The sequence below is a fragment of the Fundulus heteroclitus genome, chromosome 4 (genome assembly GCF_011125445.2).
Source record: "Fundulus heteroclitus isolate FHET01 chromosome 4, MU-UCD_Fhet_4.1, whole genome shotgun sequence".
Lineage (NCBI taxonomy): Eukaryota > Metazoa > Chordata > Actinopteri > Cyprinodontiformes > Fundulidae > Fundulus > Fundulus heteroclitus.
Window position 1 is genome coordinate 26,743,347 of NC_046364.1, and position 13,549 is coordinate 26,756,895.

At 40.1% G+C, this 13,549-nt stretch overlaps 1 protein-coding gene across 5 annotated transcripts in view; it reads left to right on the forward strand.

The window, feature by feature from the left end:
• znf536 (zinc finger protein 536) overlaps positions 1-13,549 on the forward strand; it is a 229,810-nt gene that overhangs the window by 18,661 nt on the left and 197,600 nt on the right. For all 5 annotated transcript variants that reach the window (XM_036136301.1, XM_036136299.1, XM_021315959.2 and 2 more), the window contains one exon: positions 8,692-8,770. The gene's annotated coding sequence lies outside the window, so the exon portion shown is untranslated. The remainder of the gene's footprint in view (positions 1-8,691; positions 8,771-13,549) is intronic.

Consider the following 13,549-nt stretch of genomic DNA (forward strand, 5'->3'; position numbering starts at 1 on the left):
GTACGCTTTGCAACTTTTCCCCTCCCCGTTGAAAATGTTTATTTGAACAGTAAGCTCATGATTTGAATATTTGTAATCCATGCTTAAATTTACAGGCCAGATGAACTTTTTGGCACAGAATGGCAACCATAAGTAGGATTTTGAGAAAAGCTTTACAAAATTTTAAGCCATGTGCAAGGCTTATATAATTTAGAAGGGGGGAAATAAGCACAAATACCACAGGCTAAATCTTATTTACTTTACACATGCAGAAAATGGACCCAAATGAAATCATATCTAATGCCATCTTCATATCTAATGCCATCTTCATATCTATGTAGTTCCAATGTACTATACATATATATGAAATTTCACAATGGTAACACATGCTGACAATAAAAGTTTGCTGGTATAAAAAAATATCTATATGTATATATCTATATCTATCTATCTATCTATCTATCTATCTATCTATCTATCTATCTATCTATCTATCTATCTATATATATATATATATATATATATATATATATATATATATATATATATATATATATATATATATATATACCACATTGTCATGATAAACTTGGCTCTCATGCTATGTTATCTTATTTTAACAGCTTTACCTTAGTAGGACGGATGGGTGGAGGTCCTTTAATTTCCACGCCAAGACTGTCTGTGTTTTCTGTGACCAGAATTATTTTCAAAAAGCTGGATTTATCTTTCTTGTAAGAAACACAAAAAAGACTAGGAACAGTTGGTTGTATTTTTTTTCCAGCTGACAGCTAATGTGCAGAAACTTGAATGGGGACGGGTGGAGGAAATTATAAAATTGTAATAACTAGAATCATTTTAAGATGCTGGTGATGTACTGACAACCGCTAGCTTTGTTGAGATATCTTCTGTGCTTTGTTTTGGAAATGCACGAGAAGCGGTCAAAGGGATTATTTCCATGTACTCTATGTATGTGCTATGTACAACCTATTGAGTTCTGTTGCTGGGGATGCCACCCACATGCCGTCTGGGAGGTGGATGTCAGAGTCATAGAGGAAGAGGGAGAGGTCAGTGAAGCAGGCAGAAGAAAAAGGAAGACTTTTTTAAATGATGCTAATCAGTCCAAAGGGGCCTGGCCCGCTCTCCCTCATCAGGCTGCTGTAATTCAGATGTGCCGAGACCCTGGAATTAAATGTGTCACTGTGAGGTGCGCGCACACACACACACGCGTGCGTGCCAGTGTGTGTATCTGTCTGCCTGTTTCCATTCGCCTAGAATATATGTGTGCCTGTGTCTGTGTGTTCGCGTGCACGAGGGGTTTTTAGGGGTTAAGTAGAACCAAATTAGTCGGTAGGAGAACTAACAGCAGCACTAGCTTTCTGTGTGGCTACATCTTGGTGAATGTCAAGATGATTTAGCGGCTCTTCTGTGCGCCGTCTGCCTCTGAGCACCAGCCCTCCAATCACTGCTTTAGACTGTCTGTTTTGTGGCCCTCCATGCAACAAATGAATAATAAATGTAAAACTAGGCACCAAAATTGTAAGAGGCTGCAGCTTTAAGTTCAGGGATGATGAAATATCAGTAAAAGTGTTTTTATTTGCGTTTTGTTTTCATTTCATAGTTTAACTTAAATAAAAAAATCCATAGATTGTCTGATATTTGACAGCAATATCTAGCATGGCTGCACATTTATGCCATTTCTTACTAAACTTTCCAGTTAGAAATTAATATTGCGGCCAGTTTATGTTCTCCAAATTTTTGTGAAGTCTTTGTAAATATTCAAACTGGCCATACCAATTTTAGCTGAGTCCGATTTGAACAGCATTCAAAACATTTATCTCTGACCATCATGCCATCAACCATCAACAGTTGATAGTAGAAGCAGGGCTGATGTTATATTGTGTGTATGAGAGGATTTGCTTTAATCTAAAATCAGGTAAAATAATGTGGCCATGCCTCCAACCGTGCATGTTCTATAGTATTGAACACTCAGAAGATTAACACAGAGCAGCTCCACTGTTTTAAGTCCAGATTGCCAGGTGAACCCGGAAATCGGCTTCAGGACAATTTGCTAATTTGATAAAACTTGCTGCTCTAGGTGGATATAAACTGATGTCCTGTGGCAGACCACCCCTTTTTCTAATCTTCAAAGACATATTTGAAATGGGCAAAACTTCAAAAGTTCAAAATAATGAAATATCAAGATGATCAGTTCATGCTCCCAGTCAGCAGGAGGATTGAACAAACCACTGATCCCTGTGGAACGTACTGTTGCCTTTTAAATAGTTTTACCTTTTGCTTTTTCACCGACTTGATTTCTAAACAGCTAAATTGTTCTACAAACAGCTGACGTCTTGCAGTAAAAACTTTCACACCAAAGTGTGCTCTGGTTAGCTTGGACTGAAAAAAAAAAATACGGTACATTCAGTAAGCGAAAAAAGACGAGATTTATTTGACGATTTTTGATCGAGCATGGGCCGATTTCAATCTCTAAGGCTAGTTCTAGTTTAACTGGTTAGCTTAATGTTTTTATTTTGTGGAGACATTGGTTTGCTGACCCTCACCAATGTTTGGAGATAACGTGTTTGTCCTTTTGCATGATGACTGCTGGGAAAGATGACAGCCCCATGAATGAACAGGCCAAAGTGACCACAGTTAGAGAAGGAACGGAACGTGTGAAATCAAAGCACAGAGCTTTGGTGCAGGCAACATTAGATCAATGCTGACCAATTCTTCTAAGTGGTATTCGTTGTTTCCACAATCAAGCAGTTGTGAATAAATACTTAACTTAGATAAAAACAGTCTGATGATTTAGGGAGAATCTGATAATCAAAAAGTACTGCATGAATCCAACCAAGAATTGTGTTTTAAATGCAGTGTGTTCTTTTCTCATTGAAGTGGAAATGTTTGATGAGAGTGTCCAGCGAGGTGACATGTTTATGTTGCCACAAAGTGTGCACGTCTACTCTCTGCACACATATGGTGTGCGTGTGTGTTAGATCGTGTAGAGTGAGATGTTGGAATGGTAAGGGGAATGTGTGTAGGTGTGTGTGTGTGTGTGTGTGTGTGTACGCACGCGCGTGAAGGGTCCCCATTTTGGCTAAAAGCTGAATGACAGCTCAGCCGCTGCAGCCGCTGCCCCTCACAGTCCTTGGCAGTTAGTGGTGTGAAAAAGCCTTCTCTTTGAGGGCATTAGAAAGATTGATGTGCTGTTCCTGGAGCACACACACACACACACACACACACACCTCAGCATCCTGAGATCCTGACTGTGTTTGATAGTGTGTGTACAGAGCACAAGCAGACGTGTAAAGTAGCACTGGATCTTTGCGCTTTAGAATCCATGTCCAAGTGTGCGCGGGCGTGCGCGCTGCAGATTGTGCACATATGTGTGTGCGCGGAACGTGAGAAGGGACAATTCGCGGAGGAGGGTGCTGATATACTCGTGGAAGGTTCTCTGAGTAAGCGCCGCGAGAGAAGCCTCAGTGGCATTCACATTCACATGGTGGATTTTTGAATGATTTTGATTTAAGATGGAAGCGCTCTTCTCTGATGCAAGACACTCAGCAGAGAGTCGCACGTCTGTGCCACATTTCTGGGTAATAAGAGCACATGAGGGATTTTACCCATAGCTTGATTGTTGTATTACCTGCTTAGTTCACATCCAACCAAGAAATGCAGTTATTAAGCATTGACATTATTAATATTGCAGCTATTAAATGGTATGACATTAGTGTGTTGCCTTGCTTCATTTAACTGTGAGTAAGTGCACAGCAAATGGCCTGGAAGAAAATGGATGACAACGTTTAATTCCTATGTATCCCAGGGTATCAAGGCAACTATCTTTTAGGCACATCCAGTGCCTTGAAAAAGTATTGACACCTCTTGAACGTTTACGTCTTTCCTCACCAGACGAACAAAGAGTTTAATGTGTGTTTTGTGGGAATTTAATTGGAGTGTAAATTGTAATCATTTCCAAGTTTAAGGGAAATTATGCTTTCATAGGATGTGTTTGTATATGTTGTTTTTTTTTTCTGGAGCAAACCTAAAAGTTGTGTTGTGCATTTCCATTGAGTCAGTAGAAGAACCACGTTTTCCTGCTAATACAGCTACAAGACTTTTGGAGTCTGCTGCTACTAGCTTCACACATCTAGCAGCTGCAGAATATCTCAAGATCAGAGAGATTAGGTGTAGAGGGCCTGTGAACAAGCGTTCCACAGACTCTCGGTTGGATTCAAGTCTGAACTTTGACATCAGGCAGACTTTGACTAGGCCGTTCCAACATTCAGACATGCTTTAATCGACACTGTTCTATAGCGGCTCTGCTTTATGTTTAGGATCACGCTCCTGCAAATCTGCTGCACCCTCTCTCAGCTTTTCTTCTATTTTACTCCCCTGTCTTCTATGCCCTTGATGAAGCAAAGATGTCCCCTCAGCATGATGCTGCCACCACTGTGTGTGACTGTGTAGTGTTTATTTACAGCCACAGATCAAGTTTTGTGTTTAGGCCCCGAAGTTTAACTTTGGTTTTAATTTCCAACAGACTCTTGTTACACATGTTGGGGTGAGTTGTCCTGACCTTCTTTCATTTTTTTTTTTTAAATCACCACTCTTCCAAAAGGGTTATGTTTGTAAAGTGCCAAAAGGTGGAATAATTCTCCCACCTCATCAGGATCTTTAATCATATTCTCTTAAAAAAAAAACTAAGCAGATCGATTTACACTGAGCTTAAATCACACATGGATTATTTACTGACTATCTGATTTTATAGGCACTTGTTTAAACTGGATTTTATTTAGAGATATCATTATCAATGGGGGAACACATTTCCGTGGAAAACCTTTTATTATTTTTTTATTCCGAGAAAATAATCAGAATGAAAATGTGTACTTTTTTCACGGGTTTTGGATTAAATCCCATTAAAATGTGCTGAGGCTTCTACTTGCAAAGTAAAAAAAAAAAGTGCCAACAGCAAATGCACACTGGATTTCATGTAAGTGAGAGGGAAGTTGAGACCTCTGTGGCCTATCAGGGGGATCCTGCAGCACCGACTTAGTCCCTCTGCTGTCTCCCAATCATTGTTTCCTCCCTCGGCTGAAGCAGCTTCTACCCAAGTGTGATCAGGGTGTAGCTGAGCTGATATACAATATCACAACAAACACACACAGATGTCATGGCTGGTGGAAGCAAAGGCAAATGGAAAAGTACAGCGTGGTTCCAGCTGACACTAAAGCCAAAAACTTGTATGGGTAAACAGTACACTTAAACATTTCTGCACCCGTTTCACTTTCCCTCTGCTTCCCTTGAATGCCGTGATTTATCTCATCCCAGATCTCTCTGCTTTTCTCATTTTAGCAAGCCTAATTAGATATTAACAGACTCAGTTCTGAATAGACTCGGCTGTAATTCGGTGTATTTTCCGGCACTTTGGAGGGTTAGCGTTAGCAATGTAAAAAGGTTTAAGGCTTTTTTTTTTTTTGTTTTACATATAATATAAATGTACATTTTCCCATTCATGTTCATGCACTTGCGAGCATTTGTCTCCAACCAGCGGTGGTCCAAACAACCTACTTTTGTCTGACAACGGCATCAAGACACGGAGGTGCACATATGCAGAAAGCTATTTGGAAAGGCCTCCTCGTAGCTGTCAGCTTTTATTATGCACCGAGGTGTCATGTTTGTTAGGAAGCTGAGTGCAGATGGCAGAGTGGAAGAAATGGATCACTAATTTTAACAATGATTAATGAACAGAGATGGAAAATGAATTACATCGGACTATTGGAGGCAAGGAATATTTTCTCTGAAAATGTTAACTTCGGCTGCCAGGCAGCGGGCCGTGTTGTGGGAGTAGATTGAGGAGGGGGAAGGAATGTGTGTATGTGTGTGTGTGTGTGTGTGTGTGTGTGAGAGAGAGAGAGTGTGTGTATGTGTGTGAGCACTAAGGTGCAATTTTTCCCTCGCATCTTTTGTAGAATCAACACTTCACTGCTCTTGCCTATTACTTTAGCTCTCGCCTGCTTAAACACTGCTTGCTTTATACACGTTTACCCCCCCACCCCTTGCCTCCTGTGTGTACTGCTCTACCAGTTAAGGTACACACTCTTTAATAAGGTAAACACAGGAAAGGTTAGACTGTCTTAAAATGTTAGCTATTTTCATTACTCTGCAGTGAGCTTTATATCAGATCAGAGATGTACCAGATTCAATCAAGTGTTAGGAGCTTTGGCTGCGATTTTCTCCCCCAGTAGAACAATAACGGGGCTAGCAGTGCACATCTGCTGGTGGAAAATGCTTGGCAAGCTCTTCTTTTGACTGCATTTAGAATTTTTGATCATGACAACATCAATGAAGCAGCTTTTGGGGGAACCTTTGTGTCCTTTCACAATGTTTTTACCCACTTATGGATGCACCGTTTGACTGGAAGTGACATTGCATCAGCATAACCTCCACTTTCACGCATCGCTGTTACAATATCGTCGGAGATCCAAAAAGAAAAGCAGACATGACATTCCTCGGTGCCTGTTATCTGAGCAGATTCCCTCCTTCTAGTTTCTCCTTCTTCTTCTACTTTTCTCGTATCAGACCCCCGACTCAGCCATTCCCTCCCCTGCCACCCTGCCTGTGGTTGTGTCTCTGTTGATGATTGTCTGGTGGGCGGTTGGGGCAACATGCTTTAATAGGTAGATGCAAACTATTTTGAATTTAATTAACCTTCTGATGGGAAAAACATAAAAGGAGAGAAGGGGAGCAACTCCTGGCAGTGTTGCGTGTTTGTGTGCTTGTGTTTCCATGTGTGCAAACAGGAGACGGAGAGAAATAAGAGAGTAAGAGCGCGACAGAGGATCTCAGGTTACAACAGCATATGCTAAGCACTCAGAAAACATACACAACGCCTTTGGTGAACAAGGTAGTCAGTATGCCCCTGGGAGCCAATTTAGATTGTGACTTAAGGCAACATCGTGGCTTTGTGTGTGAGCGGCTGTGTGTTCTCTGCACCAGTTCTACCTCTTGACGCTCCATTGAAAACGTAGTGGTAGATAAATCTGGGTGGCCCTCCTGCAGACCCTCCACATCTGTGCTCCCACCCTTCGCCCCGCGCTTGTAGGACTGAGCCGGCCTCTGTATGCCCCGCTGCCTTTTCTCATTCAAAGATCCATGAGATTTTTGTTGAGCCTCCTTTTGGAGTTTCCTTTGCAAGTCCAAATTTAGCAGCATGGCCATATTGATCGCAAAGTGAGACTTTGCTAAAAAAGAAAAAAATAATAATTTTGGTAACAGTGTGACTGACGGATGACCTTGTGAGTGCAGAAAGAGAGCGTGTTAGTTCTCAAAATGAAGGTAAATATGCAGAACCAGCATCTTGCACATTCTCATCTAAGCAAACTTTGAGCAGGTTTATGCAAACGTCTGAAATGTCATAAAAATGAAATGTAAATAAGGAGCAGTTTAGTGAGCTGCAAATAAATCGATAATTTGACTTCTGATACATAGAACAGAGCTAAACCACAATATTTTAACATTTCCCACTTAGCAAAGCTTAAAAGCACAAAACCTTCCTTTTGTAAATAATAATTCAAAATGTATTGGCCATACCCATGGTGTTTAACTCAACTTAATAATGTGTACAAAAATAAAAGTGAACCAAGTGAATCTGAAAAACTGCCTTCGCTTTAACTCTTAGTGCTGAATGTATTTCTGTTTAATTTGGTTGTCAGACTTTACGTTGTATTGGAAGTAATACAGCGATATATCTTTACATTCCCTTATAATATTGGTGTTCCGACAGAAAGCTAAGCTGAATGTTTTCAGTCTTTGCTGTAAAACAATGCCAGAAAAGCTAGAAAATACATGCAGGGAAAAATAAATGTTCATATGAACTGCTTTCTTGTTGTTTACATTGCTACACCATGCTGTTGTTACCCTGCCTAAACTGAAGGTTTGGTCACTCTTGTTAAATGTGCCTATTAAAAACAGAGTGACAAAAGTCTCCCTTTCTCTCTGTTTCTTTATCCTCTTGGCACATGTCAGGGTTTTTTCCTCACCTGGAGTGCTGCATTGCCTTTAAAACTGGAAAACTGCTACAGATGGTCCAGAACACTGGCATATCCTCCACTGTATGCCGCCGGCTACTATTGACTGCCTTGCCCTAGCTGTCCAGGCAGAGCCTTGTAGCTGCTCACTCTCCCACAAAGGGGGCTTCAGGCGACGAACAGCTTAGCTGCGCTAGCTTTATACTCCTCAGCCTGTAGTGTGCGCACTGAAACCTGCTATGCTGACATGAAATAGAGTCTGAGGAAACATTGTTTTCATTTTTGTCGCCATAGTGGTAGGACCAGGTGTGCTGAATACCTTCAGACCAGGAGGAGCTCCTCTATACTAGTTTTGAACATTTCTTAAGAATGAATTTATTTTCTCAACATCTAAGACGTGATTTACAAACATTTACTATGCTGTTCTTTTTCCCTGGGTTTTTAGACGCAAATCACATAAGATATGAAGATAAAAATGCACACTTAGGGTTGATAAAGACGTAGGATTATTTTTCAAGTGTAAATGACTTTGCAATAAATTTCACTGATAAATCGAGCCGTGAAGCGATTTTGTGTCGAAGAGGCTGTTTAATGGGTATTTTTCTTCTGTCACCGGGGTTGCTAACTTGTCAAGCGTCAAACTCAGGTGACACTGAATTTCCTGGTATGTGTGCTTTGTTTACAGTCTCTTGTCGTCCCACCTTCTGTGAAGCTGTCTGCGCTCTTCCTGAGATCCGGCATCCGTTGGAGAGGCAGCCGTGCAGGTACGATCACACCCATTGATCAAGGGGAACAGGAGGATATTAAACGTGTCTGTCACACTCACAGACCCGAACACTTGTGTTTTTATTCCAAACTTTATCTGGGAAAAAATTAACCATGGGCTTCATAAGCCACGCCATACTTCTCAGTTACACTGATGGTAGTTATAAATTCCTATCGTTGTTTTGGCCAATCAGTGGCTCTCACTGGGATGTGTAGCAGGTACACCCCACCTGAACCTTTACAACCACAGGAATATTTTTGAACAGGCAACTTTCATGGAAGCAAAATTCAAAATAAATAATTAACATAATACTGTATATATTTTTCAAAGTGGTTTAGGCCTGGTTTAATATTAATATGGCAGAATTTGTTATATGTATGTGTGATGTATGTAGGGTTCAAACAGATGAAAAACTTATTCTGAATTCCAGTTGTTTTTTCAAGCCAACATTTCCCAGTACTAATTTGAAGGCAATCAAATGGAGCACTTTTAACAGTCAGGACTCCTGGTCACCATGCAGAAATTCATAGCAACTTTGATCTCTTTCTCTTTACTTCTAATGATTTATATCTCAATGGACCACTCACAGTACTGTGTAACCCCTTAAAAGGCTGAAAACGTGGACAAGATGATTAAATGCATAGCAATACTATGTTACTAAGGGTCTGCTAGCCGGATTACTGAGAAACACCACAAGCCAATTTCACTGGTTTTCCAACTTGTGTCCTGAATTTGGTTAAGTTGGGTGTGGCATCATTCCCAGTTCAGGGTTTCGACCTATCACAAAACAGAACACCAACTTTGGCCTTCTTATACCCGCACTTTCCAATTACGCATATTTACACATCGGTCAGTTGTACACAACTGGAAATACATGTGGCACCAGTCCTCTGAATATGTGTTAAAAGCACATGTTCTGCCACAAAGCCACATCCCTCAGTCCCACACAATGTAGCTCCGTCAGACAGTCAGCACACAGAGGTGACACGGTAAACAGGTGCAAGGCATTGTTCCTGGAGGCGGAGGAGCGCGTCCACCTCGTCCCTCACACTGATGGAGGCGTATAGAACTGCACATGTGTGTCCATGATGGCGGGTTGGATGACAAGTCAGGGGACGTCTCTGCTTTGTGAAGTTAAATAGCTTCATCCTACCTGGTTGTTTGTAATCAGCAGGCAATCATCATCATCATCATCATCATTGCTGTCATTTACACACCACAGAAGTTACACTCCATTTCTTTTCTTACACTCTTTAGGACTTTATTCATGTTTGTGTGTCTGATATCCTTTCTTTCACTCTCTAATTATAAATCCCTCATCTTCTCACTTCTGTCTTTTCTTGTAGTTTTTAAATGAATCGCTGTAAATAGTGTTTAGGTGTCTGATGAAATGGCGCTAGGTGTTAGGCCAGCATTTCATTCTGCAAAAAAACTGGAGCTGTTCTTTTCACAAGAAATGTTTTTATCTGTAAAATGTATTTCATACGTTCCGTCAGCTTCAGACTGTATCTAATTTTAAATGACCTTTGCAACTAGCATGGTGATAAAAACTTTGTAATACTAATACCTCACTAAATTGAAAAACTGTTTTAGATGCAATAATTAGGATTTCATATCCCATACAGACTTCTGAGATTCACTGATAATATTTAATCATTACAACAATTTGTATAAATATTGATATGTGTCTTTTTTTAAAGCGTTCCTTGGCACTTGTGGGTTGCATAGGAGAGTGTTCTGCCTGCTGTAGTTTTATTAATCAGATATAGCATGGGTGAGTCATGCCGTTTTGGCTTGTGTCATATTGGAGGTATGTGCCACAGATTTATCTCATATTGGAAGCAGAGCTAACACATGCTACCCTTGACGTATTCTCACACCATTTCTCACACAAAGCACTGACACACAAACTTGCAGACGCTCACGCTCTTGGAGGACTTATATAGCGGGAGTTGCGTAAACAGGCGCACCAGTCCTTGAAGACTCATTAAAGACTGGAAGCCTTAAAAATATTGTTACTGCATCTTAAAACACATTTCATATTTTAAAACAATTTTTGTTTCTATTCTCTTACTGTATATTAAAATGTAGAATTATATATATATATATATATATATTTTTTTACCATTGAGTAAGGTTCCCTCAATTATCAATTTGCTTTAGAAGTTAAACCCTCAAAAAGCTTATGGTCCACCACAGAATGTTGCCCTGACACAGGATCGGCCACGTTTCTTTAACTAGAAAAAGCTATTAACCAGCTATTTGCATACACTGTAAATAAACACATGTAATCACTTTTTCTCCCCATGTGGCAATGAAAGTGACTAAGTCTTTGCAGCTTCAGTCAGGTAGGATTACGACAATTATTTCTACTTCCTGAATTCTAAAATAATCAGCAACATTTTTTTAAGGTTGTTATTTAATACTTTTTTTTCAAAGTCAGAATCTAATATACATTTCCTTATTATTTGAAAGAACTGCCTTTTAATTCCTATGATTTGGGTCAAACAATTTGGGTATTTTTCCACCCTCCTCTCAGAACAGTTTTGTTGGAAAATTGACCCATTCCTTCCCTATGAAACAGGTGTTTTTTAGGCTGCCTTGTTCACACATATCTTTTCTTTCTGTCCACAAATATTCTGTGGAACTATATTCGCTGTCTGCTTTGGGTCATTGTCTGAAAATGAAGACCCTTTTGTGCCTGAGCTGTAACTTGCTGGCATCCTGGAAACTGAACCTGAGAATGAACCAGGCCTTTGAAAGTCCACAATCCTCTTCCTGGTATCCTGGATCATTTCCTTTGATTTTCCCATCATGCAGTGTGTTTGAGGTGTTGTCTTATACTTCCTCCACAGATATTTTAACACTTAAGAGCAACGTCAGAAGCCTCCAAAATCCATGCCATCATCTTATGGGCTGTCTTGTATTGTTAAAAAGCCTTATAATAGTTTTTTTTTTTGTAAACTTTGAAAATATCAGAAAATAATATGAAATGGTAAAAAATTCTGGCATTTAGCAAATATTACTTATTTTGTGAATCCCTCCTGACCTAAAGAAAAAAAAGTTTAGTCTTATTAAATATCACAAAGTGATAAAAATGTTATCTCTATTTCTCAGACAAAAGTTGGAAAAGAGTGTCTAATTTATTAAAAAAATATTTTATCCTATAATAAATGTATTTATTTTCTTTAAAAGATTAACAAAAACATAACTATAAATATCCAGCTAAAATTCTGATATTAAAAATATTTTAGAATTAATATAGAAAAAAAATTCACTGAAAGTATTGTTTAAAAAATTGATCCATGTGTCGGTATTTGAATCTTCTCATTGTACATTTAACTGAAAGACAGTTAAAAATCTGAAAAAATTCAAAGTTTGGTGAGTTTGTTGGGCTAAATGTGTCACTTCAGTGTTCTCTTTAAGCCGTCGGTATATTAAGACATGTTTGGCATCTAAGCTGAAGAAAATAAACCCTCCCGTTCTCACTCGGTTTCTCTTTTTATCTCTTCCTCCCTCTATGACAGCCTTCATTTGCTGGAGGAGTGGCAGACTTGGTGGGAGTTAATGATTATAATTATTTAGCCTTTTTTTTTTGTTACATTGCGGGATAATTATTTAAGAGGTTTGTGTATTCATTGTTGTAATCAGTAAAGAGAGATTACAGAAAATCCGCATGCCAACAGATGGCACTTGGCTGTTGTTTTTGCTTCATATTAAACCCAGTACAGCACACTTGGTAGCAGCCAGGCAAGAGCGAGGGGACATTCACAAAGGGGCCAAATTATAAAACAATTTGTTCTTCATCATAAATCCATTTATCATATCACTTCATTGTAGAGGAAATGAAAGGGAGGCAACAGTAGTTAGCATTGTACTGTGTTTGTGTTCGCTTCCAGACCAGCTAACATGCCTGCCTTCACAAAGTGGTGGTGGTCCGTAGAAGTCTGTGGGTTTGGTGGGTGAAATGACACAACAAACAGTATTTGACCAGAGAGGCCCCAACCCCATGGCTTTGTGTACTCTATCAATGCATGGCCATTGGTTTTCACACGTCACCCCCGTTGACGAGCAAGGTCGCCGTTTGGCAGCCTCCGCCACCGGGAGCGCTGTGGTCGGCCATTGCTTTCCCTCCTGGCCGGGTGCGTAACATTTGCGGCGTTCTGACTGCACCTTTAGATGACATTACCACGTCTTCTCCCGGCAAACAAGGAGATAAAAAAAAGTTGGCGAGGGCACTTACGATGCAGGGTCGAGGAGCACAAGGAACTGCTGGCCTACATTCCAGACTAATTGTATAATTGGAAAAGCTCTCCAAATGAGCAAGCGAGCCACCCCTCAACCCCCCCCCCCCCCCCACCCCCGTCGTCAACCCCTTACACAGACATCCGCACACACATGCCCTTCAAAGCAAATCACAAAAGAGCATTTTAGGCATAATAATTAATTTCAAAAAGCGTTTATTATTAATCCCACACACCAGCATCCTGGCAGGAGCGGCTGGGCTAGGCTGGTTAACAACCCCCGCACCCCTCAACCCCACCAGCCTTCTCATGTGTGTGCGCAAACATGAACGCAGACCTGATTACACGGGCCAGTCAGGTGTCTGATGGTTATGTGCTACTTTTAACTATTAGTGCTGCAAATCCCCAAAAAACATTCAAGGTTAAAGTAAATACAAAAAAAATATATAAGGATGACTCTTACCGAGCCTTACAGTCTAAGCAATAAAGACAAATAATGAAAGTAATCACCGTCATAACTTTGTATGTACCGT